At 64.6% G+C, this 23,882-nt stretch overlaps 1 protein-coding gene and 1 long non-coding RNA gene across 2 annotated transcripts in view; both read left to right on the top strand.

Annotated features, from left to right (window-relative positions):
• Window positions 1-23,882, top strand: part of LOC128774695 (translation initiation factor IF-2-like) — a 35,212-nt gene that overhangs the window by 9,112 nt on the left and 2,218 nt on the right. The gene's annotated exons all lie outside the window — the stretch shown is intronic.
• On the top strand, window positions 18,127-23,503 carry LOC128774696 (uncharacterized). Its single transcript, XR_008419092.1, has 2 exons — window positions 18,127-21,718; window positions 22,290-23,503. It is a non-coding gene; the product is annotated as an uncharacterized LOC128774696 (long non-coding RNA).

Consider the following 23,882-nt stretch of genomic DNA (forward strand, 5'->3'; position numbering starts at 1 on the left):
CTGGGGGCAGATCCTCGAGGTGAGGGACGTCTTAGCGGGAGGGAGTCCTTTTTAGGATGAATCACAGTCACCTGTGCCTCGTCAGGCTCTGCAACAAGGAGCCACCCAGGGAGAGGGAAACCCAACAGTGAAATCAGTCATTCTGAGCGATTTGGGGTGGACGGAATATGTGTTCCTGACGTCTGAGGCAGCGAGGCAGGCATGGGCTCCCGGCCTGGGGTGTCCCTCCTGCTGTGGGCCCCACCGTGAGGACGGGCAGGGAGTGGCCGTGGCTGTGTGTTCCTGTCCTCGGGGGCTCCTGGGGGGGCTTCCCCCAGGGAGTGTCATCCGTGGTGTCGAGCACATGCCCTGGACCATCCTTTCCGCTGCTCGGGGCTCTCCCCGCAGGACAAGGGAGACTCTCCGAGAGTCTGAGGTCCCCACTCAGCCAGGGTCCCCCCCCAACCCCGTGTTCTCAGGGGCTCTCGTGCATCCCCGGGGGTACAGTTAGGTCCCACGGCCACAGTGGTGCCGGGGCTGACGGTATCGGGGCCGGATTCCCAGCTGGGGACCCGTTCTGGGGCAGTGGGGATTCTGGGGGGCCTTGGCACATTGTCATCTGAGAAGCCACAGAGTGGCCCTGCCCACGGGGTGGCCAGAGAAGAGGTTGCCTCCGTTTTGGGGTGGGCTCCCACGACCCCAAGAGCCCAGCCCTCACTTCATGGGTGAGGACAGTGCTGCTCCCTGCCTTTCAGGCACAGGACCCCTAGCTTCCCAGGGCCTTGTTCGGGGTGCCAGGGCAGTGCTTGGCTGTGTGGCGGGGGCAGGTAGGTGAGACCCGGGCCCTGCTGCGGCCGAGGACAATCTGGACAGTCCCCTGGGGGAGGGGTGCCTCCGGGTGCTGGGGTGGCCATGAGTAGGCGGTGGGGTCAGGGACCTGGCACAGGGTTGGGGGGCAGAGAGCCCCGGCTGTTCCCTCTAGATGGGGGCGCCTGGCATATATGCGGCCTGGGTGTCCACTGAAACAGCTGGCCCTGCCCACTGCTTCTTGAAGCCCCTGCCCTGCCACAGAGATGGGAACCCGTGTCTGGAAGCACAGAGGGCGTCCCCTGGGCCAGGTGGGGGCCACGCGCCATCGTCCGCCCCGCCGTGCGGCCCTTTGTCTTTGCAGCGGTCGGTCGCCAGCCGGCCGCAGTCCGATGAGTCAGCCTGCATTAGCGCCTCGTGGAGGGGGACTAGGACACGGCCCGGAGCCCGGGCCACTGGCAGGGCGGCCGTGCTGGCTTGGCCACAGGGAGGCACCGTGCGTCCCATGGTGTTGAGAGGGGGACCTGTCTGGCGAGCCCTTGATGTGCCCTCGGGCATGGCAGGCCGGGCGCCTGAGGTTCTGAGCCCATGGGTGCCCTGCAGGTGTGGGCCAGGAATATTTGGTTCAGGGGCCGTTCCAGGACCCAGAGGACACCTCACACAGCCCATCCGTGCGGGGACCTGAGGTGCTGGCGGGGGGGGGGGACGGCAGGAGGAGTCACGGTGAGGAGGACGCCGAAGGTGGGGGCTTGGGGCAGGGACATGGGGCCACCCCCTGGGAACGGTCCACCTGGAGGGTGGGGAGTGTCCTGGGAGCCCCCTCAGCTGTGGTAGTTTGGGGGCTGGGGGCACGTGCCACAGTCTGAAGAATGTGATCGGAGGTCAGAAGTGGCACGGGGGGCGCGGCTGGCTGGCTGGGCCTGCGGCACAGAGGCTCACAAAGTGAAATCTGCCGACTACGGTCTCGTTTTAGAACTGGGCATTCCCGACGCTTCTTCCTCAACGTTCCAGAGCCTTTTTTTTTTTTTTTTTTTTTTTAATCTACCATGAAATCTGGGTCACTTGAACAAGGAGGGGGGATACAGACCCTGGGAGTCTTCAGGCAGAGGCTGGGCGGACTCGGGGAGGGGGTCTGGCCCTGCACGCGCCGAGCCTTGGTCAGGCCTGGTGGGGCGGGGCCCTGGGGCAGAGAGGAGGGGTGTCTGGGCCCTGGGGGCTTGGGGGGGCCCAGGCTGACCCCTCAGCACGCACAGGGGCCACCATCACTACGCATCACGGTATCCTGGTGTCCAGAGTCCAGCGACGTACCGGCCTCCCGCCCGTCCCTGCCGTGTTTGCGATCTCCCTTCGGGGCTGGAGCCGTCGCCCGCCTGCTCAGTGGGACAGAGTGACAGAGCAGCCCCTGGGTGTGTGGCTGCTGATCGGGTCATGGGCTGCACTGTGGCGTGGATGGCGGCGCACGGCCGGAGCGTGGAGCAGGCTGGTGTGCCCCGGGTGAGGACTCTCCCCGTGTGTCTGCCCCAGAGCCGCCTCCCAGACGCGTGCCCCCAGGATAAGCGTTCCGTCTCCCCGTCCAGACCCAGCGCGCTGCGTAGTGGCAGGGGTTCCCTGCACTTGCCGGTGTTCTGGGATGGTGCCAGGACGGGCCAAGGGGAAGACCGCCCTGCACAGCCAGCACGGAGGTGGGGGCCCGTGCTGGGTTGCCAGTCGTGTTCCCACCTGCGGCAGGTGGGTGTGCCCTGCGGGTCAGGCACCGGTCCCCTCTGACCCTGGGGCAAAGGGACAGGGGTGGGGAACCGCCCCGTTTGCTGTGCGGAGCCCCTCGCCGGCGTCACCCGAGTTCTGTGTCCTGGGAGAAGCTGAGGCTCAGGGCAGGTCTCTGCTTGGTCTCCCGAGTTCGGAGCCCAGACGCTCGTTCCTTCACAGACGTGTCGACGTGTAATTTACACCTCACGCACCTCGCGTGCAGAAGCACGGAATTCACTGGTTTTTACTGTCTCTGCAGAGCCGTGCAGCCATCACCATCATTTTTGGAACTTTGTCCTCACCCCAAAAGGAGACCCCGTCCCCTCCGCCAGCCCCCACCGGTCAGCGTTCTGTCCCCAGATTTGCCTCTTCCGGGCGTTTCACAGAAATAGAATCCCTCGCCGTGCGGCCCTTTACATGTTGTTCTGTCCGCGAGGTCACGTCCTCTGGGCGGGTCCACACAGCGGCGCCTGCCAGGGTTTCGTTCTCTTCGGTGGCCGTACCCTGTCCTGTTGTGTGGACGCACCACAGCGAGCCCTGGGGGCCCTGGGGCTGCCTCCGCCTGTGGGCATCGCACGGTCGTATGCGGGTTTCCGTTTCCAGTCTTCGGGGTGCACAACCGAGAGCAGAATTGCTGTGTCCCGGGGGACGTCCCAGGGGCGTGCGTGCTAACCCTCTGCCCCACCAAACTTGGGCTCTCTGAGCCCGAGGCTCTGCCGTAACTTTGGCGGTCCTCCCAGAGGAGGCAGCCGGGGAGCACCTGACGCCCGGTGAAGCAGGACCCTCCCCGCCTTCCTTCCTGCTGATGGGAAGGACGAGCATCCCCTGGGAGGTGGTCTTGGCAGCCCCCCCACCCCCACTCGGGGTCAGAACGACACTTCTGAGCTGGGTCTCCCTTTGAGGGGTCGCCCAGGCAGGGCAGGGCCACTGGGCCCACGCGGGTCCCGAGCGCCGTGTCCTGGCACACAGACGGGCGCACAGGTGGGGTGAGGCGTGTGCTGGTGTGGAGCCCCGGGCGGGGCGGCGCCGGGCAGCGTGTGTGCGTGTGTGTGTCCGTCCGGCTTCCGTTCCCGTTCAGCTCTCTGGAGAATTTCAACACCCACACTTGGAATAAGAAAAAATTATTAATGAGCTTGGTGCGGTTGCCATGGGACCCTGTTGCTAATGAATCTCTGGGGCTCCTTTTACCTCTGCTGAGCTGAGCTGCACTCCCAAACACGACGTGTTTCCCACTAATCAGGTTGCCATGGCGACGCCTGTCACTAATCCCCAGCCGGGCTCCGGTTTCCTGGCCTGGCCCGAGTTACATAAAGCAACTTAGCGAATCTGGTCAGCCCCCGGCCCACCTCCTCGGACGCCCGTCTCCATGAGCATCCCTGCCACCTGCCATCCCCCCTCCCCCGCCTCCAGGGGCCACAAGCGTGGTCCCTCAGCCGTGGGAAATAGACCCCCACGCTTCTGTCTGCCCCAGACCTGGTGGTGGGAGAACGTTCTAGAAGGAGCGTGGACACCTGTATCCTGAGAGGTGGACCACACTCCTCCGAGGCAAGGGTGGGTAGGCAGGAATGCCCACAGTGACCATCCGTGGTCGCACCTCACCCCCAGGAGCCTGCTGCCACGGCCAGCCTGAGGCCCGGGGCTCCCTGTGATGGGTGACCGTGTGGGTGTCCCCGATCCCCTCGTTGGCTCTTCCCCTCGAGTGGGCGTCCGGGGTGGGGGGTCGGTCTCAGCACAGGCATGTGAAGCGGGTGGACTCTGCTCCCGGTAGTCGGGCCATCTGCCCAGGGCTCAGCCATGCCAGGAGGCACCATGTTGCCACCCTGAGCCAGACAGGGAGGCTCCTGACTTGGGGTTTTGGCTCTTTCTTGGGTCATTCTGGGACACCTTTTGGCTGCCTGAGTGGGTGCTACGTGGGGAGGTAGGCGGCTCTGCCCAGGTTGTGTCCCATAGGAGATGCGATGGTGTCGGTAGGGAGGGCTTCCTGGAGGAGGCGGCTCTGGTAGGAATGGAGGTCTCCATCAGGGTAATACCCAGTGTGTTCTATAGGCCCTGATTCCCCCCAGAGTTCCCTCACGCCCTGGGGATGAGCTCTGAATCCCACTCAGCCTTCTCCTGGGGAGCACCAGGCCCTTTAGACTCCTGAGTACACCGTCTTCCAACTCCTGTGTGGGGCTGCCTTGTTTGGGGGCGACCTGGAGCCTCGACCCCTGTATTAATCAGCTGGGGCTGCTGTATGGGGGAACCCCAGACCAGACTCTTAAACCACAGACATCTACTGTCTCTCGATGCTGGAAACCAGAAGTCCGCGGTCCAGGGGAGGCGGGCGGGCTCCTGAGACTCTTCTCCTGGGTGGGCTGGTGCCCGTCTGCTTCCTCTGTCGTCACGTAGTCATTCCTCTGTGTCTGTTTTGGTCTCCTCTTGTTACAAGAGTCCCTGCCCAGCGGCCTCGTTTTACCTGCATCGCTGGTTGGAAGGTTCATCTTCGAGCATGATCCCGTTCTGAGGTCGTAGGAGCTAGGATCTCAACGTAGGAACTTCTGGAAGGCACCTCTCCAGAGCCCAGCAGCCCTGGCTGGGTCCTGCCATCTCTGGTCCCCCTGAAGCACAGGGCAGGGTTCCCAGTGGGGCCGAGCCTCCCTCACGCCCTCCTGACACGTAGTTCCTGGCCCATGTGGACTCCTCCAGACACAAACCCCCCGTCCCCCTTCTGCTACCCGCCTTGGGGCCCCCTGGCAACACCCCGCTCCGAAATACCCTGGCAGTGAGCAGCTAAGCTGCGGGCCTAAAATAGGGCTCACTGGGGCAACACTTGTTCTCACGGCCCCTGCCAGCTGCATATACATTCTCGTGCTGGCCCCAGCCTCTGGGTGACCCTGCCCAGGGCTTGCATTTGTAGAGCATGCCTCTCACGGGGTCCTACTGACCTCGGGTGAAGGGGGAGGCAGCCCTGGGGGCCGGGTGAAGGGGGAGGCAGCCCTGGGGCCCCTGGGGCCCCCACCCACCGAGCAGCCTGTGGAGATGAGCCCAGGCTGAGGCCTCCGGCCCTGGAGAGCCCGCCCCTCTACCCCCCACCCATCTGGGGTGAGCTGACAGGCTGCTTCCGTCCAGGCCTAAGGCTGATGGCTCAGGGGTGCTCAGGACAGCAGAGAGGATGTGGGGAAGGTTCTAGAGAATTGCAGATAGCAGAGTGATCTCCTGATGTCAGGGGGCCACTGGGGAGTGGGGAGCAGAGAAGGGGGGGAGGTGTCACATGTTCAGCTGTCTACGTTGCTGCTGGAACTCTTTGGCCCGTGGTTGCATCGGTCTGTTCAGGTCCCACGAGGCCTGGACTCTCTCACGTTGCGCCAACCAGGAGGCCGTGGGACCTCTGTCCTGAGAAGAGAGGAGGCTGGTGCCTTATCCCACACGCAGTAATGACGGCCACCTGGTGGCCTGTGAGGTCCTGGGTGGTGGAGAAGGGTCTGGATGGATGGGTGCAGGCAGGGAGCAGAGGCACGAGGCCTGAATGGCTCCCTGTCCCCGCCACCAGTCCGCCTCACCCTCAGGGTGTCCTCTCCCTGGGTTGACACCGTGGGCCGAGGGTCGGCCATTAGGTCAGAGGGTGGTCCCCCAGGGGCCTCTCGTGGCCTCGTGCTCCTGGCCGGCTCCCTGGAGTTGGCAGCCTGGTGGCTTCATGCCTGGGGCCACCGGGGCCCCACATCAGACCAGGATCGGTGGGCCAGCTGTACCCTGCTGTCCAGCTGCATCCAGGCGTGCAGGGGGGCCCCGTGGGCATCTGTACAGCCCGTGTTTTCTCACCACTGGGATCTCAGTCCTGCTTCTGAGCACCGTCAGGTTTTGCTTCCGGAAGGAATGTCGACTTCAACTTGCTAAGTGGGCCTTCCGTCAAAGGCGGTGGTAGGTCCTGGGCAGCTGTGACTCCTCTGTGGCCGGGGGGTCAGAGCAGACATTCGGTGAGTGGCCTGAGAATGGGTGTCTCGCGGGGGCCGTGTGGCCCCCCCACACCGGCCTGAGGCGACTGGGTGGCGTTCAGGGCCAGGTCCCTGGCATGCCCCCTGGCGTCTGGCCCCTGTGGGTCAGACCGCGTCCCTATCACGGTTGCTGTGGGCGTGTGCACACTACCAACTGTGGCTGGGACCGATGGGTGTGGGGGGACAGGGGCCCCGCGTAGGGTGTTGGTGAAGAGATTGGAGCAGACGCACCAGAAGTCACCCGGTCCTCGTGCCCTGGGGTAGACTCAGATGCCGGACAGGAGGCTCTCAGAGAAGCCCACCCCCACACCCCGCCTCTCAGCTCCTGACGCGCTGCCTCCCCCCATCTCTGCCTTGGCCCCGGGTCCTCTCCCAGGACCACCCCCAGGAAGGTGGCGGCCCCCCTACCAGCCGCAGTACCCTCCCCTGCCTGCCTCCAGGCCCACCCGCGGGCCCCTGCCGAAGCAGGCGGCCCCCAGCTCAGGGCCAGGCGTCTGGAACTCTGGAGCGAGGCCTTAAGTTCTGCTGTCGGAGGATTGTTCTCCGCCACGGAGCTCCCTCTGTCCCAGAGCTGTGCCCCTTTCCAGGCAGGGCCCCCGCAGGTCCCACTGGGAGCGGGGGGGGGCAGGAAGCCTCAGTGCAGGGGAGCCCCAGGCCGTGCGTGAGCGTGGGAGTCTTTGCCCCGTGCCCACCCAGGCCTCCTCCTGGGCAGAGAGCCGGGCAGTCAGGAGGGTGGTGGTTCCCAGCGCCGTGCCCTCCACCAATGGGCACCCGGTGCCCCAGGCACCTCCCAGGGGGCCAGCTGGAGGAGCCCAGCTGTGGGGCCACGCGCTCCCCTGCCCCTCTTCTTGGGGGCTGAAGGGAGGCCGGGGCAGGGTGGCTTGACTCCAGTGTGCGCGGGGAGGGGGGTGTCCCCAGGACCCCAGCCTGTGCCCCATGGCTCAGATAGTCCTGGCCCCAGGTGACTGAGCTGTGCCCCATCGAGCCCCCTCCCCTCTGCCTTGGAGATCTTGCAGAATTATGTTAGGAAGTTTGGGGCTCCAGGCAGCGGCCGGGGTGTTCCCTGCACGTTTGAAATACGGCCTGCCGGCTGGTGGGAACAAGGGATGTTTTAATTCCTAATTTAGACTGTTTATCTGCAGAGCTCTGGAGGGCGGGCGGGAAGAGACGGTGCCCCCCCCCCCCCACCTCCGAGGGCGCCTCCCGCCTCCAACGCACTGCAGCTGCCTGGTGGGCATGGGGAGGGGGGACCTCGCCTCTGGACCGAGCACCCCCAGCCAGCCCTCCGCCCCCCACGTATCTCTGTGTGGACAGCCAGGCACCACCTGCTCCCTCAAGAGGGGTGGACACCTCCCCATGCCCTCCGGCCCTTTGGGGGTCTGCGGCCTGGCCCCCCAGGAGCAGGGCTGCAGGGGGCGGGCCCGTGGGACCTGGGAGCTTTGAGGAATCTGGCAGCCTGGCCGACTCTGCTGTGGTCTCTGGTCTTGTCTGGAGTTTTACCGTAAAAGAGAGACACGGGGAGGGAGGGGGCGGGGACCAGGTCATTAAAAGCGTCTAAACCGCTCCCCTGAGCAGAGTTCTCTCCAAGTCACCAATGCTGCCCCAGGATCACCGTTGTCTCTCCGACTTTAATTAGGAAATACATTTTTCTCCCGGCGCTCAACAATCTGCTTGAGGCCCCGGCTGGCTTCCTGGTTGCCATGCCAACCGGGTTTGCACCCCTTCTGGTGTCCCCTGCCAGCACATGCTCTGCAGAGGGTTCTTGGCGGGGCTTCGGCAGCGAGAGGGCCCTGGGGCCTCCGGGGCTGGGGCGAGCCGGTGGGGAGGGGGGGAGGGGGGAGGGGGGTGGACACCTTGCTGTCCTGTTTCCTGTGTGGGCGTGCCCAGCCACTGCTGTGTCCTAGCCTTGGGGCGTCCCCCCGTGGTAATAGCGGGAGGGCACTGGGCTGAGGGGGTCCCTCACAGCCACCGGGGGTAGGAGGAGTTGCCCTGGTTCTTGCAGCTCCTGACCACCAAGCCCTGGGGCCACCAGGCTGTGCACTGATTGGGGAAGGAAGGAGCTGCCTCGGTCCCTCGGTGCAGCCCCACGCAGGCAACTCGTGGGGCCCTGCTGGCCGGGTCCCCAGGTCCAGCTCAGCCCCCACCCCCTTCCCAAATCCTCCCCAGCCCCCATCACCCCTACCCAGTGCAGAGGCCTCAGCCCAGCTCTGGCCACCCCATCCTGGTCTCACCCCAGATGGTCCAGAGCTCTCCACCCACACTGGTGCCTGCCCACCCGTTCTCCCCGTGGTGTGCTCTGGGGCCCCGTGTCACCCAGCAGCCTCTTCCTCATGGATGCCTCCTGGACAGCACCCCACTTCTTGTGGGTGGAGGCCCTGGAGGTTTGGGGGGCACCGGTTTCCTAGGGGGGGCGCCCGGGGTGGGGGGCGAAGGCCAGGCCAAAACCAGGATCGGCCCTGGCCAGCCTGAAGCTTTCCAGACCCCACGACGGCCCTTCCCTCAGCCCTCCTGCTGACCTCGGTCCAGCCTCCCTGGTACCTCCACTCCACGTGGAGCCTGCAGCCGTACTGCAAAGCCTCACGCTGCTGAACCTCAGCCTCGTGGAAACTTCCAGAAATGTGCCAGTGGGGTAGGGGGTGTCAGAGCCTCCTCCAAACGTGTCTTCCGTGTCCGAGTGCAAAGAACGGCCCTTGCGTTTCCTCCGGAGCTCGGCATCCCCAGGTTCCGGCTGGTCCCCGCCCTCCGGGCCCCCCTCCCACCCACAGGGCTGTGCCCATCTCCCCCGGGCAGCACGCCATGCGCCTGGCGGCGGGAACCCGGAGACGTGGGCACAGCAGGCGACCACATGCCCGCGCTCCTCAGAGCTCGGGGATTCCCTAATTACGGGATTTATTATGAAAGCACCAGCTTCCTCTGTGCTGGCTTCCTACAGCCACAGAGACAGAGTGCGGCCCTCTGCCGGCAGCCAGCCCTTGAGGCAGGGGTGGGGGCGGGCTGTGGGGCTCCTGCCCAGGAAGGGTCGCCTCAGGGCCCAGCACAGCCAGGGCCTGCCACGGGAAGGGTGGGACCCGTTCCCACCTGAACTCTCAGGCCCAGGCCTGTGGTGCCTGCTCAACCTTGGGCAGGTCTTGGCGGGACGGGGCCACCCTTCCTTGGAGGCGTGGGGACCCCTTTGTGTGGCAACGCGTTCATTCATGTAGCTTCTGTCCCTGTGGACGTCGGAGGCATGTGGTGGCGTGGTCGCCCCTGGAGGCCGGTCGGAACTCACACCGTGGAGGGGCCGGCCACCGTCAGGGGGAGGGTCCCTGAGAGACCAGGGGTTCAGGACCTGGGGGCAGCGCGACCAGTGGGACCCAGCAGGCAGTGGGGCTGGGCCCGAGCCCCCAGCTGGGCGCTGGAAGATGTCCTCTGGCGCGTGGGAGCCCTTGGCTCGAGGTGACTCAGGCCCAGATACTGCGGAGCGTGGTAGCTGACGACAGCGGAGCCACCCTCCGGAGCGGGAGGTCCCAAACCGCGGGGTCTGCAGATGGACCGGCCCGGGAGCCTCTGTGCTGCGCGTGGTCTCCTTATTCGCTTTCCTCGGATTCAGAAGCAACAGATCTGAAAGTCCTCGCGTAGGAATCCGTGTAAAACGGTAAAAACCCGTTACGTGTTAACATAGCGTTTCTTTTGTGACAGCACAGAGCTTTAGCGGGAAGAGAGCGTTGCACTGTTTGGTGAGTCTCGACTGCCCGCTTCCAGAGAGGAGTCCGGGCTCCTTCCTGCTGTTGTGGGGTTAGGTCAGGAGCCCTGCTCCCCCGGGGGATGGGGGTGGGGGTGATCAGGACCCCCGCCTGCCTGGAACAGTGGTGGTCCCCTTCCCAGACGCCGCCTCCTGGGATGGACGTAATGCCTGGGTCCCCGGACGTCCTTGAGAACGTGGACGGCGTTCCCAGGGGCCTGACCACCGCCCGGACCAGGGGCAGGCCCGTCTGTTCATCCCAGCAGCGGGCTGTTGGGCCCATGAGTCTGGGTGGGTCGCTCTGGGCCCTGCAGCCACCGGCAGGCCCCCACTCCTGGGGCCCACCCTTGATTTCTCCACCATCTGTCTCCTGGAGGGGGGTGGGGGGCAGGTGCCATCATGCAGATACTGCCACTGGCGGGCGGCCCGAGTCCCCAGGCAGGCTGACCTCGGGGTGGGAGGAGCTCGGCCAGGCCTCAGAGGGGGAGGGGTGGGGCCTGGCCCTCTGGAAGGGATGACCCGGTTCCTCTCGGGCTGCTGGGGTCCAGCCTTGCTTGCGGCCCCCACCCAGCGGGTCGCCCACCGCCTCCCGGCAAGGGGCAGCAGCAGCCAACGGGGAGGGGAGAGGCGTCCCGTTGTTGGTTTAAAAGAAACGGCTCAGATGATTCACAGAAGCCTTGCCCTTCCTGCTGGTTTCCAGGAACTCTGCTCCGACATAATGGATCGAGTTATTAGGGGGTCAGTTCTGACTCGGGCAGCTGGAGGGGAGCCAGGCTGGGCCGAGTGGCACGCAGCTCAGCCGCGAGACTCCCCAGGGCCGGCCTGCGGCTGGGGCAGGTGGGCAGGCCCGGCCGGGTCGTCTGCTGCGTTGGTGGGCGGGGGGGAAGCTGGGTCACGGGGCACTGGGGACGCGTGCGCCTCTTGGAAGATGAAGCCCTACTGTGTGCAGAAGCCTGCGTCCACAGCCCCGGCTGAGGTGGGGTCCGCTGAATGAGAGCCTGCCGTGTGTGCAGATGTGAGCCCAAGCCACACGTGACTAGAGCCTGTTGAGGGTACGATTTCCTACTGTGTGTCCAGAGGTGTCCTGAGATTGTTCCTCTGTGAGGTGTGAGCACCATGTGCCCTGAGGAGGCCCCGGAGGACCCCTCCCCCCCAGTGGGCCTGTGCCCACCGCATTTACTACTCCTCCTGGCCCTCATCTCCTCCCGCGTCCAGGACCCGGAGCAGTCCCTAACACACAGTAGGTGCTCAGTGAGGCAGAGAGGAGGCCTCTCCTTCTGGAGGATGGGCCCTCGCTTTGGGTTTTGAGGGATGTATAGGAGCGTTCCCGAGGCGGAAAGCCGATGGTGCGCTGCAGGTGGGGGGCCCATCAGGACTAGACCCAGGTGGTCACGTCAGCTAGGCGGGCCCCACTGACACGCACCTGTGTCAGCAGCATCTGGGCCCCCGTCTCCCACCAGTTCCCCCGCCATCACCACCCCTGGCCGCCTGGGCTCTGCCCCCGGGTCCTTGTCCGCAGCTGGCCCGGGGCTGCCGTGCTTTGGGGACATCCTGGTGTCCTTCTAAGGGGGTGGTGCCCCTGTGGCCAGGCCCCTGGCCCCCCGAGCCTCCTCTCCAGTCACGTGGGTGCGTCTCGTTCAGCAGTCTCTGCGTGCGGTGGCCTTGACTTCTTGCAGGTCGGCCGGCTTAACGGCACAGCGGGGCTCTCGACTTAAAGGATTTCAGCCCTTGAAGCATCAACGCCGTGCTGTTTGAAATATTTGTGCCGCCGCTGCCCTGGCTGTTGGCGTCCCGTGTGCCGCTGCACGGAACTCTCATTGCTGCCTGACTGGGAGCTGGCATCACCCGTGGGAACGTGTCCCTCCCGTGTTGTGCCGAGGATGGCCACTGACATTTCAGAATCACCCAGTCCTGGCCCGCGGGGCGATGGGGCACCTGTCCCCACCTGCCTACCCTGGTGGCTTTTCGGAGGCCAACCCTGCGTGCAGCCCGCCTGGTGGGGGGCTTGGGTCTGGGGGGGTCCTGTCTGTAGGGAGCTGCGGGCCAGCCATCTGTGCCCTCAGGCAGCTCAGGGAGCCTGCCTCTCCGTGCACGACCTGGGCTGCTGGGTCTTCTTGTGGGAAGTGGTGACGAGCTTGGTCCCCGGTGGTCCTCCTTGGTCCCCGGGAGCCCTTTGTACCACACCCATCGTGGCAGAACCTGGCTGCTGCTGGGGCCCCTCCCCCACCCCTCGGGACAGACGGGGCCAAAGAGCTCAGAAACTGAACTGTCCCAACCGTCCCGTCTGTCTGGGCATCAGGATCCCCAATGCCACTCCCCAAGTCTCTTCACCACGATTTCTGGAGCTTGGTGGGGCCGGGGCATTGGGGTCAGCTGCAGGGTGAGCCAGGACCGGCCAAGGGGACAGGGAAGTTCCCCCAGGTAAGTGACAGCGCCTGGGGACTTGTGTTTGTGTGCTCAGCACTTCTGTAATGACTACCAGTGACCACTGATCGTGTGGCTCTAGCAGCAGAAGTTTGTCTGCGATCCGGGCGTGGCAGGCCTGCTCTCTTGGCGTGCAGTGGCTGACCCGTCCCCGTGTCCTCTCGTGGCTGTCCCTGTGTTCGTGTCCATCCTGAGCCGCTCTTGTAAAGACACCAGTCGGGTAGGATTAGGACCCACCCGCATGGCCCCATTTTACATAAGTCATCGCTTTAAAATGCCCTGTCTCCAAATGCAGGCACGTTCTGAGGCCCTAGGGATTAGGGCTGCAACATAGGAATTTGGAGGGGACACAGTTCAGCCCCTAGGAAGGCCGGGGGACGGGGCTGGGCAGGTCTAGCGTGGGAGTGAATGGCCCATCGCTGGTGGCTGAGCAAGGAAGCTGGCTATGGCCTGGCACCGGGGACACTTTGCACCTTGACTCCAGGACAATTCAAATGAGCGCGTCCTGCCCTCCCCTCGGCCCAGGCTGGAACGTGACTTCTTATTTGAGATGAATGTCCGTGACCCTCAGCCGCGGTCAGAACCGTGCTGTGCTCTGTCCATTCCTCCAAGCTCAAAGGGACGTCGGCCCTGGGCTTGGGACGGGCTCTGTGAGGACGCCGGCGGTGACGGCAGTGTGGAAATGTCAGGGCCAGGCGATGGGCAGGGGTCGGCAGGGGTCTCTGGAGGCATGGAGGCAGCACCGGGTGCTGAGCTCAAGTTCAGCTGGTTTCACTTTGAAATCTGCATTCTGAGGTTCTGGGCCATCCTTTTTAAATGTCACCGCTATTAATAACGTGGTGGGAGGAGGGCCAGGTCTGAGGCCCGAGGCCCAGCACCCCAGCCTCCGTGGCCAGAGGGCCTCTGGGGTCTGGTGCCGGGCTGAGGGGCTGGGGGAGTGGCTCTCCGTGAGGAGTAAGGGGTGGCTGCCTGGGCCTTCCTGAGGGCTTGGGGCCCGCAGTCGTATGCTTGGCTGAGCAGCACATTTGGGAGGTCTGCTTGGGTGCAGGGGGCTCTCCAAGCTCTAGAAGAGGTGGCCCGGTTAAGACGGGCGACCCCACTGGGCCTTGACCTTATTGTCTGACCAGGAGCTTTCTTGTCCCTGGGTTCTGGGCTCCACCGTGAAACAAGGCGTCAGAGTCCGTGGACTTCTGCCCCTCCGCCCAGGGTGAGCCTTTTCGGGGGTCCCTCTGGCTGCCCTACGGGCGGGTTCTGGACTGTTGGTGCCCTTGGGGGAGGAACCAAGCTCGGGCTGCTTCCAGAGGCATGATTTGAACTCCGGGCCAGGTGCTGGGAAGGCATTCTGCTACCAGGTGTGTCCCTAGCAGGGGCTACAGGGGCCCCTAGAGGTCTGTGTGGGGAGCACATGCTCGTGATTCCTACCCCAGGAGCCCCAACCCCGGGTTCTCTCCAGGAGTCAGAACGGAGGGCCCGCCTGGGTCTCTGTCGTGGGCTCTGGCCAGTGGCCAGCCTGAGCCTCTGCCCCGCTCAGGGACGATTCCCACGGCGGGTGTTTGATCACCATGGGAGTCCGCGCCCTGGCGGGTTTCTCAGGACCACGGTCCTGGTTCCAGATCCTGCTCCCAGTCCTGGGGCCTCCAGCCCCCGAGCCTGGGGCTCTGCCCAAACATCCTCCTCTGGGCAGCCCCGGGGCCCCTGACGAGAAGGCAGGCCCCATCCAGTGGGACTGGTGCCGTGCGAGGGGTCCCGGCTTGACGGGGACGCCTGGTAGTGCTGGTGGATGAGTCACTGAGTGGGCGACCGGCTCAGGAGAGTGGGTGGCCCCCGCGGCTGTCCCCACTTCAGCCCTCCTGCTGGCGGGCTACTTCCTAAACCTGCCAGGGACTTAAAAGCCCCCGTGCCCTGCAGGCCTCCTAACTGTCCTGTGCCTGGGGGCTCTTGGCTACCAGCACATTGGGGAAGGTGCCCTGTGGGCCCTTGGAGAGGGTGTGTCGTGTCTGTTGGGGGGGGGGGAGCTGGACTTGGTCCCTGACCTCGGGTGGGAGGTCTGGGGGCCCTTCCCCTGTTCCAACCCCCCCCGAAGGAGGCCTTGGCTGCCCAGCTGTTGGTGGGGGGGGGTGTCATGGAGGAGCATCTTTTCCTTTTTTTTTAATGTTTGTTTATTTTGAGAGAGAGAGAGAGAGAGAGAGAGAGAGAGCGCGCGTGCACAAGCGGGAGAGGGACAGAGAGCGGGAGACAAGAGACTCCCGAGCATGTTCCTTGCAGTCAGCGCAGAGTCTGACACGGGGCTCAATCCCACCAACCATGAGATGGTGACCACAGCCGACATCGAGTCAGATGCCCAACAGACTGAGCCCCCCAGGCGCCCCCTGCCCTTCCTTCTTAATGCCCAGTTGCCAGGCAATGCCTGGGGGGAGGCTGGGATTTTCAGGGAGGGGCCGGCTGGCGTGGGCAGGGTCGTGGGGACAGTCCTGCTGCGGGGGCCCCTTTGCCAGACTCCCATGTGTGCAGAGATGTATATCTGCATGTGATGCCGTGGTCACTGCACGTGTCGGGTGTTCGTGGGACCGTGAGGGGTTGGCCCTGCCCTCCGTGGGGCAGAGCTGGGGAAGCCAGGCCCCACCCGTGGGCTCCCGGCCTCCGGGTCGGTCACTGCTGGGGTGTGGCCCCGGGCTCTTGCTGGAGGGAGCTGCCTTCAGCCCCTACACACCCTGGGGCCGTGGTCTCGGGGCCGCCTGCCGGCTGGGGGTGGGGTAGGCGCGTTCCCCAGGCCGAGTTCCCAGGGAAGGAGCGTCCAGTCCCCCGGGGTCGCTAATTCGGGCCTTGGGCAGCTGCGCACTGGTGCCGAGGCAGTTATTTCTGGCCTGGAGAATTCCTGCCCAGAGCAGGCCCCGAAGCCCTGTCCCCATGGGCGGTCTGTCCTCCTCCCCGGGGGCCCTCCTGGCTCTGTGCCCCCCCCACCCACGCCTTTCCCTTCCAAGGTCGGGGGGGGGGGGTGGTTATGCACAGCCCCCTGCAGGGGGCCCCAGCCTGCGCAGAGGAGCCTCGCTGGGAAGGAGGCTTCACGTGGCAAGGCCAGTCCACCCGCCTTCTGCATCCAGGACAAAGCCAGCCCGAAGGGATGGCCGGGTCCTAGGAGTGTTCAAGCCCTCAGCTGCTCCAGCAGGAACCGAGCCAGAGCTGTGACGTGGAGATCCATCAGGAGAGCTTGAGATACAGGAAAGGAACGGAGCTGGGGGCTAGCTCCCCTTTCAGACGGGAAAATGGCCTGGGAGGGGGGCTGTGGGCCTCCAACTCACTCTCACATGCCGCCACCAAGTGGCTGGCAGGGTCTCCATGAGGGTCCGTGGCCAGCACAGTCAGGCTTCCTGCGGGATGATAATTGGAAGTGGAGACGGGGTGCTTTTCCACTCAATTATGCCTTGAAAAAATCCGAAATCAAGCTCCTTATTAAGAGCTAAGCAGAGACATTAGCGCGCTTCCTAATTAGCATGGTCTTTAAAATCGTGCACAGTTAGAGGGAGCTGTGGGCATGTGCTCGGGCTCCAGGATGTTTGTGTAAATGAGCGTTTCGCTTTGTCTGGGGTGGGGGCGCTCTTTCTTCCGGAGAAAAGCCAACCTCCAACCCCCCTCCTGGCAAGGTGAGCTCGGCTGTACGTGTCCGATCGTGTTAGCACATCTTCTGCTCCGATCTTCTGCCCGCACATCTTCTGCTCCGATGCACGTGTGTGGGGCATGCACGGCACACAGGAATGGGTAGTACACGCACCTGAGCGGACACACGCATGCCCAGACGCTGGTCTCCAGTGCTCAGTGCACAGGCACGCCACGGGCACAGACTAGGTCTCTTGCCAGGGTCTGGCTGCCCTGGGCCCTACTCGGCCGGGGTCCAGGGGGCTGCTTCGGCGGCAGATGGGTGTGGATGCCGCTAGGGCGAGGACAACACGGTGCCCAGATGAGCTCAGAAATTAGGCTGGCAGCAGGGGCGTCTGTGCCACGAACTGCTCAGAACAGAACCAGGCACTGGGCTCTGCTGGGCAGGACGTGGGCCTCAGCCCTGGATGCCCTGGGCTTCGCGGGGGCAGGCGTGCCCAGGGGTTAGGGAAGGGGGTTCATTGCTGGGTCAGAGCTGGCTTCCTGGGGAGTCCCAGAGCACAGCTCCGGAAGTGTCCAGGGCCACCGGTACAGGGAGAAGCTCTCAGAACAGAGAAAGAATGTTCCAGTGGCCGGAGGTGTGCATGGGTGGGGTGATGAGCTCCTATCACGGGGTGGGTGGCCGGGGTGGGTGGCCGGCTCCGATGGGGAGGGGGCCTACAGCCTCTTGTCTTCCCAGGGGAGGCGATCTCCCGGGAACGGCCCGGCCCCCCTGAACTCCCCCCACGTGACCCTGAGCCGCAGGCCCAGAGCAAACAGCTCCATGTTTGGCCAGCTCTCCTGGCTCCCCACCCCAGCTGAAGCTCAGTGAGCATGAGTCACACCGGCCTAGGGACGGGGCGAGCGGATGAGGACGGGGACAGAGTGGGGAGGAGGGCTCCTTGCAGCCTGAGTCTGGCCAGAGGGGAAGCAGCAGGGGGCTGGGGCTCGGAGCAGAGGAACCATTTGGGAGAGGCCAAGGGACAGGCGGGCACAGAGGCTGTCAGGGCCCATGTCAGATTCGGGGGGCGGGTACCGCTGCCCCCCACAGTGGCTGTGGCAGATCCTGTCGCCAAGGTGCTGGGTGAGCCACGTCCAGGGAGTTCTTGATGGGCCGGCAGACCTGTGGTTCCCCAGGGCCCGTGTGGCTGGCTGGGGCAGGGGTCCTGTGTCCCCACGGGTTGCGTGAATGGGAGTTGGCCACAGGGAACCAGGGCCCTTCCTGTGCAGCGTGGACGTGTGTGGTGGGGACAGGCTGAGAAGGCCACTGTGTCTCTGACTTCGAAATAGTCTGCCTGCAGGCGCACCTGGCCTGAGCCCCTAGGCCCTCCCCTCATCGTCCCCTTCTTCCCAGAAGCTGACAGGATCTTCGGGACCCCACCCCCTTCCCTCACTTAAAATTCTGCGGTGGTGGCCTAAGGGGTGGGTGGGGAGGCTGGAGACCGGGGGCTGTTGGAGGGAGTGAGCTGGGGGGGGGCCCTTCCCAGAGCCCCCTCCTTACCTTTTCAGCAGCCTGTTGTCATGGCAACAACCTCAGGCAGGAGACAAACTTCCTTCATGGTGAGATCTGGAGTGGCTGCTTCTCCCTCCTCAGAGAGGCCCCCACGTGAGACTGCAGCACGGGGTCTGTGCCCCTGTGGGCATCAGGGTTGGTGGCACAGAGGCCCTGCTCCAGGAGCCCCGGGGGCATCGTCCGTTCCCACAGCTGTTAGACGAGGCGCCCTGGCATGGTGGCAGGTGCCGGGTAGCTGCTTTGTCCAGAGCATCAGGCCCCCCCCCCCCCCCCCCCCCCCACCCCGTCCTCCACGGGTCTCGGCCACACCGGCTTCATCACTCACCGTCAGTCCTGGTGAGGGGTGCTGGGCCTGTGCAGCAGAGGTCTGAGCGGCTGAGCCCGAGCACTGCTGAGATGACCGAGATGTTCCCTGGGGGCCCAGCGTGTGGGAGCCCAGCCCGGGCACACCCGCATTCCTGTTCAGTGCCACCACCCCGAGGCCCCCTAATCTGCAGTTGAACATCCCACCCTGGGCTGGGCCCCGTCACGGCGGCTGAAGCCTTAATCCGTTGATTCATCGCTAGTTAATTAAGCAGGAGTGTTTATGGAATAATCATCACCGGGAACCAGGGAAGGTACATCTGCCCGGGGTTTGGGTGGGGGCGTGCTCTCCCTTCAGGTGGTGCCTGACCCCCCAGGCTGGGGCAGAAGCGATAAGACTTCGGGGGACCCACTGATGACAAGGTGGATGCTGGCGGCAGGAACATGGATGACCACCACAGGGTGGTTCACACCATAGGGTGCAGGCGGGGCCCCCAAAGGTCTCCGCTCCACACCTGCTGGCTGAGCAAGGGGGCCTTCAGGGCTTCAGAGAAGGAGTCGGTCCCAGGAGACCAGGGTCCCCCAAGGGCAGGGGCCCTGCCAAAACCCCTGAGACCAGGGAGCAGACCCCTGCCTGCGGCTCCCGCCAGGCCTGAGTCCCCACAGGCTTTGGGCTTCATTAGCAGGTGCACAGGTGTGGACCTGCTGAGGCCCTGCGGTGTGGGGCTGGAGCCCTGGACCCTGCCGGGACCAGGGGTGGCCAGGCCAGGTTTTTGAGAGTCAAGGGTGTCCCTGGGCTACAACAGCCCAGGGCGGATGGCAAGTGGCTTTGCCTTAGTACCCTACTTGGAGGAGCTCCTGCTCTGCCTTTGAAGGGTCCCAGGGGCCCGGCTACCCTGGTCCGCTGTGAGCTCTGGGAGGCGTCGTTCAATGCCATCCCCACGGGCAGCTGGACCCACGATGGGAAGCCACCAGGGGGACCCTGGAGTGCTGGGGAGCCCATCTGCGCAGAGCTGGGGGGTTGCTGCGCCCTGCAGGGAGGGAGGACACGTGGCGGAGGAGCCGGGGGGGGGGGGGTCCCTCCATGCCCGCCCAGGTGCCGGTCCTGAGTCTCCGCCTGGATTTGAGGGACAGCAAGGACAGGTTGGAGGCTCCAGCAAGATGGAGTGGTCAAAAAGAATCCCCAGAACCCTGTGTGTTTCAGTCACTGAGGTGAAACGCACACGTCCTGGGGAGTTCAGTGTGTTAACGGTGCGGTGCAACCTCCCGCTCTTCCTAGTTCCAGAACATTCCATCACCCCACAGGGAACCTGTCCCCACTAGCTCTCACTCTCTGCCCCCCTCCCCCAGCCCCTGGCAGCCGCTAGTCCATGGTCTGTCCACATTTGCCTGTTGTGGACACAGGCAACACAGGTCCTGGAACCAGGTCCCACAACCCTCGTCCTCTTCCGTTGGCTTCTGTCCCCGAGCGCCCCACCCGTGCCATTCACCCACGTGGTAGCAGGTGCGGAGGTTCCGCTCCTCTTCTCTGCCAGAGGGATGTGTCACTGTACAGATGGGCCACCCCTTGTTTATCCGCGTGTGTGTTAGTGGACGTTTGGGTTGTTTCCTCCCGTGGGCAGCCGTGAGCCCGTGCATGTCTGTCAGAGGGCCCTCCTCTCTCCGGGGTGTGCCGAGCCATGTGGGGACCTGATGGTCTGAGGAACTGGGGTGCGCCTGGGTGGGAGCTGCGCCCACATGGGGTCCGTGGTGCTGCCAGCAGCCATCTACGCTCCATGTGGAACTGGCCGTCTCCAGAGGGCCCTGACGCCAAGCTCAGCCCTTGTCCGTCTTTCCCGCCCCGCCTGGAGGGCTGGATATGGTGTCCGCGTGTGGTGCAGAGGAATGGGGGCTGCAGGGAAGCGTCGGGGAAGCCCCGTCATGCGTGTATCTCCGGTAAGAACACGCAAGATGCGTAATCACACAGACTGAACTGGGGGACCGAGAGGGCACGGGGGCGGGGGTAGGGGGCAGCAAAAGTGGCCTCTCGACTCCTGCCAGCCCCATCAGCCCGGCCCCGGCCTGGACCCTGTCTCACTCCCTCCCCGTGAGGGTTTCTGCCGGAACTTTCCCGTGTCTTCTCGTACACGTGTGTCAAGCCACGTCCTAGAGGAGCGAGCCTCCACGTGGTGGCTGTTTTCATGAATGGTGGCTCTCCGTCTGCCCAGGATGTGTTTCTGCGCCAGTGCCGGCGGCCCCGCTGCAGCCTCGCACCCTGTCCGTGGACACGGTCTGATGTTCAGGGGCCCCGCGTGGTGCTTCCTGGCTCGCCGGGCCCGCAGCCTCACTGGTTCCCAGGAACTGCCCGGCTCTCAGTGGGTGTGTGGGTGGAGCGCCCGGGAGGGGCTGGACTCGGGGAAGGCCACGCCGTGACTGAGACGTGGGCTGGTTCTTGGGGTCTCCCGTGCTGCCCACGGGGCCCCAGGGTCTGGTCTGCGGCTGGCTCGGGCCTGCGTGGGGTGTTTCTTCCGGCCCCACAGCTGTTCTGTCTGCAGCCACCCACTCAGCCGTGTGGGGTACAGTAGACGTCTGCTCTCAGTGGCCCAGAATTGTTTTCCCTTGTAGGATGGGCTTTCTCCCCCATGAATAAACATACGCTTTTCTCCTGGAGCAAAATGGAAGAGCAAGCTTGAATGCTCAGGAGAATGAAGGCTGGGGGGCGGGGGCGGCAGGCCCTGTGTGCACAGCGGCACGGAAGGCCCCACACCACCTCCCCCAGGGCTGGGAAGGGCCTGCCCCGTCAGTGGTCCAACCGGAGTGGGGCCCTTGGCCCAGCATGTGGGACCTCCATCGGCCGCTGTGTGTCTGCGGCAGGCGTGTGCACCTGTGGAGCCCCTGGACTGGCTGAGCTGACCCCTACGCCCCATGTGCCCGTGCAGGCCACTTGTCCACACTACCCAGGAAGACTGAAGGCCCATTGGGGTCCGAGGCTGGTGTCTGAGGGCCTCGCGTGCGGGTCTGGGCTGAGCACTCCCCGTGTACGGGGGGGATCACAACGGCCCAAGGCTGCCTCTCGGCTGCGGGGGCGGCTGCTGTGGGTCCCAGACAGGCAGACGGGGGACCTGACCTGGCTGAGGCCATGGTGAGGAGGGGGCTCTGGCCCACCCCACCCTGGGCCCCCTGCTTCCTGCTGCTCCTGCCCCGCTGCCCCCCCTCCCCCCAGACACGAGGACACTCACGCCAAGCTGTCGTGGATTTGGTCTAATGGAGCTTAGCTGGCTGAGCAGATTGCTCTGGAGGGCGGTGGGCGGGGCTGGGCTGCACGGGGCTTTCTCATCTTCCGGAGACAGAGCTTTGCAGATCTATCCGCGTGATCTCCTGACAGCCCCTCAGGGAGCCCAGCCTGTGGGATCAGGGCCTGGTCCCCACATGCCCTGCAGAGGGGCCCCTCCAGCTGCTGGGTTCCCCGTTGGTGTGTGTGTCTCAGTGAGGGGTGTCCAGCCCCCTGTCCCTGTCCCTCTGGTGAAAACACCACATCCCCTCCCTCCTCGTGTGTGGGGCCGGCCAGGGGAGCTGAAGTGGCATTCTCAGGATGAGGGAGGGTAGGGGGGACATGGAGCCTGCTGGATGCTCCCACAGAAGGTAAGGAATCTGGGTGCTTCCCTCAGCCCCTGAAATATAGCTGCCACACTCCCATCGTATGGGGGTGGGGGGAAGCCGAGGCTCAGAAAAGAGGAGGGGCAAGCAGTGGTATTGCTGGCGTCAGGCTCTCGTCCTCTGGCTCAGAGCTGGGCACGGGGAGAAACGGCCCACCCCCTGGGTCTGGGGCCTTGAGCCAGCTGGGTGGCCATGGGGAGCTGCATGTTAACAATGAGGCTTTGGCTCGGGGGTCCAGGACCACCCTTTGGACCACACTGCCCCGTGCCGTGCAGGCGTCTGCGGGGAACTCCACCTGCTTCCGGGACCCTAGAAACCATGGTCACTGGGGAGGGGCAGTGTCACGGACTATCAGGGTCCCTGATGGCAGTGAAAGTGGGGGGCTGAGTGGCCATGAGCCCCTTCTGGCTTCCAGCCCTGTTGGGGTCACCCCCGCTGGGGTCACCCCCGCTTCTGGGACATTCCCACCCAGTGCCCACGCCCGGGACAGGAGGAGATGGGGCTCACAGGCTAGTGCCATCTTCGAAGACTCTCTTGGTGTGCTTTTCTTAACCAGCTGGGAGTCTGAGAATGAGGAAGGCTGGATTGATGGAGCGGTTCCCAGCAAAGCCTCAGTCCCTCAGGCGAGCAGCATCCCCCGGGCTGTCCAGCAAGTGGCCCAGCCCTGAGCAAGCCCCGGCAGGGCCGCTTCAGCACCACGGACAGCGGCCACCACCTCCTCGCCACTGCGGCCTCGCATTGGGGTGTCTGTGTGGGGTGCACTGGAGCCATGGTCGGAGAGGTCAGGAAGTTGGCACCGAGAGCCTCAGGACAGGACTGGGCCCCTCCTCCACACCCGCCAGGGGTGGGGGGCCAGCCGTGGCGTGGCTGCCAGAAGTGGGGAGGTGGCGCAGCCTTGGTTCAGCAAAGGCCTGAAGGGGAGCGGGGAGGTATGAAAGGCTGGCGTCAGGCCAGGCTGGGCAGAATATACTGGAAGGGCTCTGAGTGCGGAGTGTGGGGCTCACAGCGTGGGCATGGCGCCTGAGGGGTCTCCCGACAGACGGGACCTCTGCCCCCGCTGCTGGTGGGGTCTCCAGCCCTGAGGGAGGCCCTGGGACCAGGGCGCTCAAAGAGTGTAGGTCAGAGGGCTCACTGCTGGCCAGACAGAGCCTTGCTGGCTCTGGGATCCTGTGGGCAAGACCATCTCATTCAGCTTTGGACTCAAGCCCCCGGAGCCTCTGTGGCCAGGCCCCGGGCAGCACTGTGGGCCCCTCCCTATGCAGGAGTGGCTGCCTCCTCCTGCTTGCGCATCAGCTTGGCTTCCTCGGACCCATGGTGGAAATTGACTCTAATTTGCAGAAGTTGGTTCCAAACCTAAAGGATTTTTAATTAAAATCCAGAAAACCCATCTGTGTAATTAAGTCTCCAGAAGTCACTGGGCTCTGGATGGGTAGCTGGGTGGCACTGCCTGTCCTCAGCTACCCACTAAGGTGTGATTGGGGAGGAAGGTGGCCTTGCTGTTGCAGGGGGCTGATTCATCCCTGTGACCCCTGTCTCGGGGGAGCCTCCTGGCTGTCCACAGGACCTGTGCTGCCTGTGAGGACCACACACGCTCCTGTGCACCTTGCTTTACACGGACCGAGGCAAAGTCTCGGGGCCCCGGTGCAGGACCCTAGGATCTCTTCCCTCCCAGGTGTGTGTTTGGGGTTGTGGGGAAGAGAGGCAGAGGCTATAGAGGCTGTATCACTAGCATAGTAGCCCCACAAGGGCGAGCGATCTCAGTGATGGATGGAGAACTTTCCAGGTGCTGGAGCCATGCTGACCAGCGTGGTTATCCCAGCCACACACGCACGCGTGCACACACACACACGCCGATAGTGTCCCACTTCTTGGATGAACCTGTGTTCATGCCCTCCAGGATGGGTACCCAGACTCCTGCCCGAGGGGTCTTGAGCCCCAGGACATGCCTCATGGGTGGGGCAGGCGGGCCAAGGCCCACAGGAGCAGCACCGTCAGGAGGAACCTGAAGCGGGTGGGCGGGCATGGCTTGCCAGCAGTTTGGGAAGAACAGGGGAGGTAGGACCCCAGCTCAGGGGCCCCCAGGAGAGCTGTCTTTTCAAGTTCCTGGGGGCCTGGTTTGTGTCTCCTCCTGGGGAGTGAGGGCCCTTCC

This window comes from Panthera pardus, unplaced genomic scaffold (assembly GCF_024362965.1).
Source record: "Panthera pardus isolate Hobbes unplaced genomic scaffold, ASM2436296v1 HiC_scaffold_4, whole genome shotgun sequence".
Taxonomy (NCBI): Eukaryota; Metazoa; Chordata; class Mammalia; order Carnivora; family Felidae; genus Panthera; species Panthera pardus.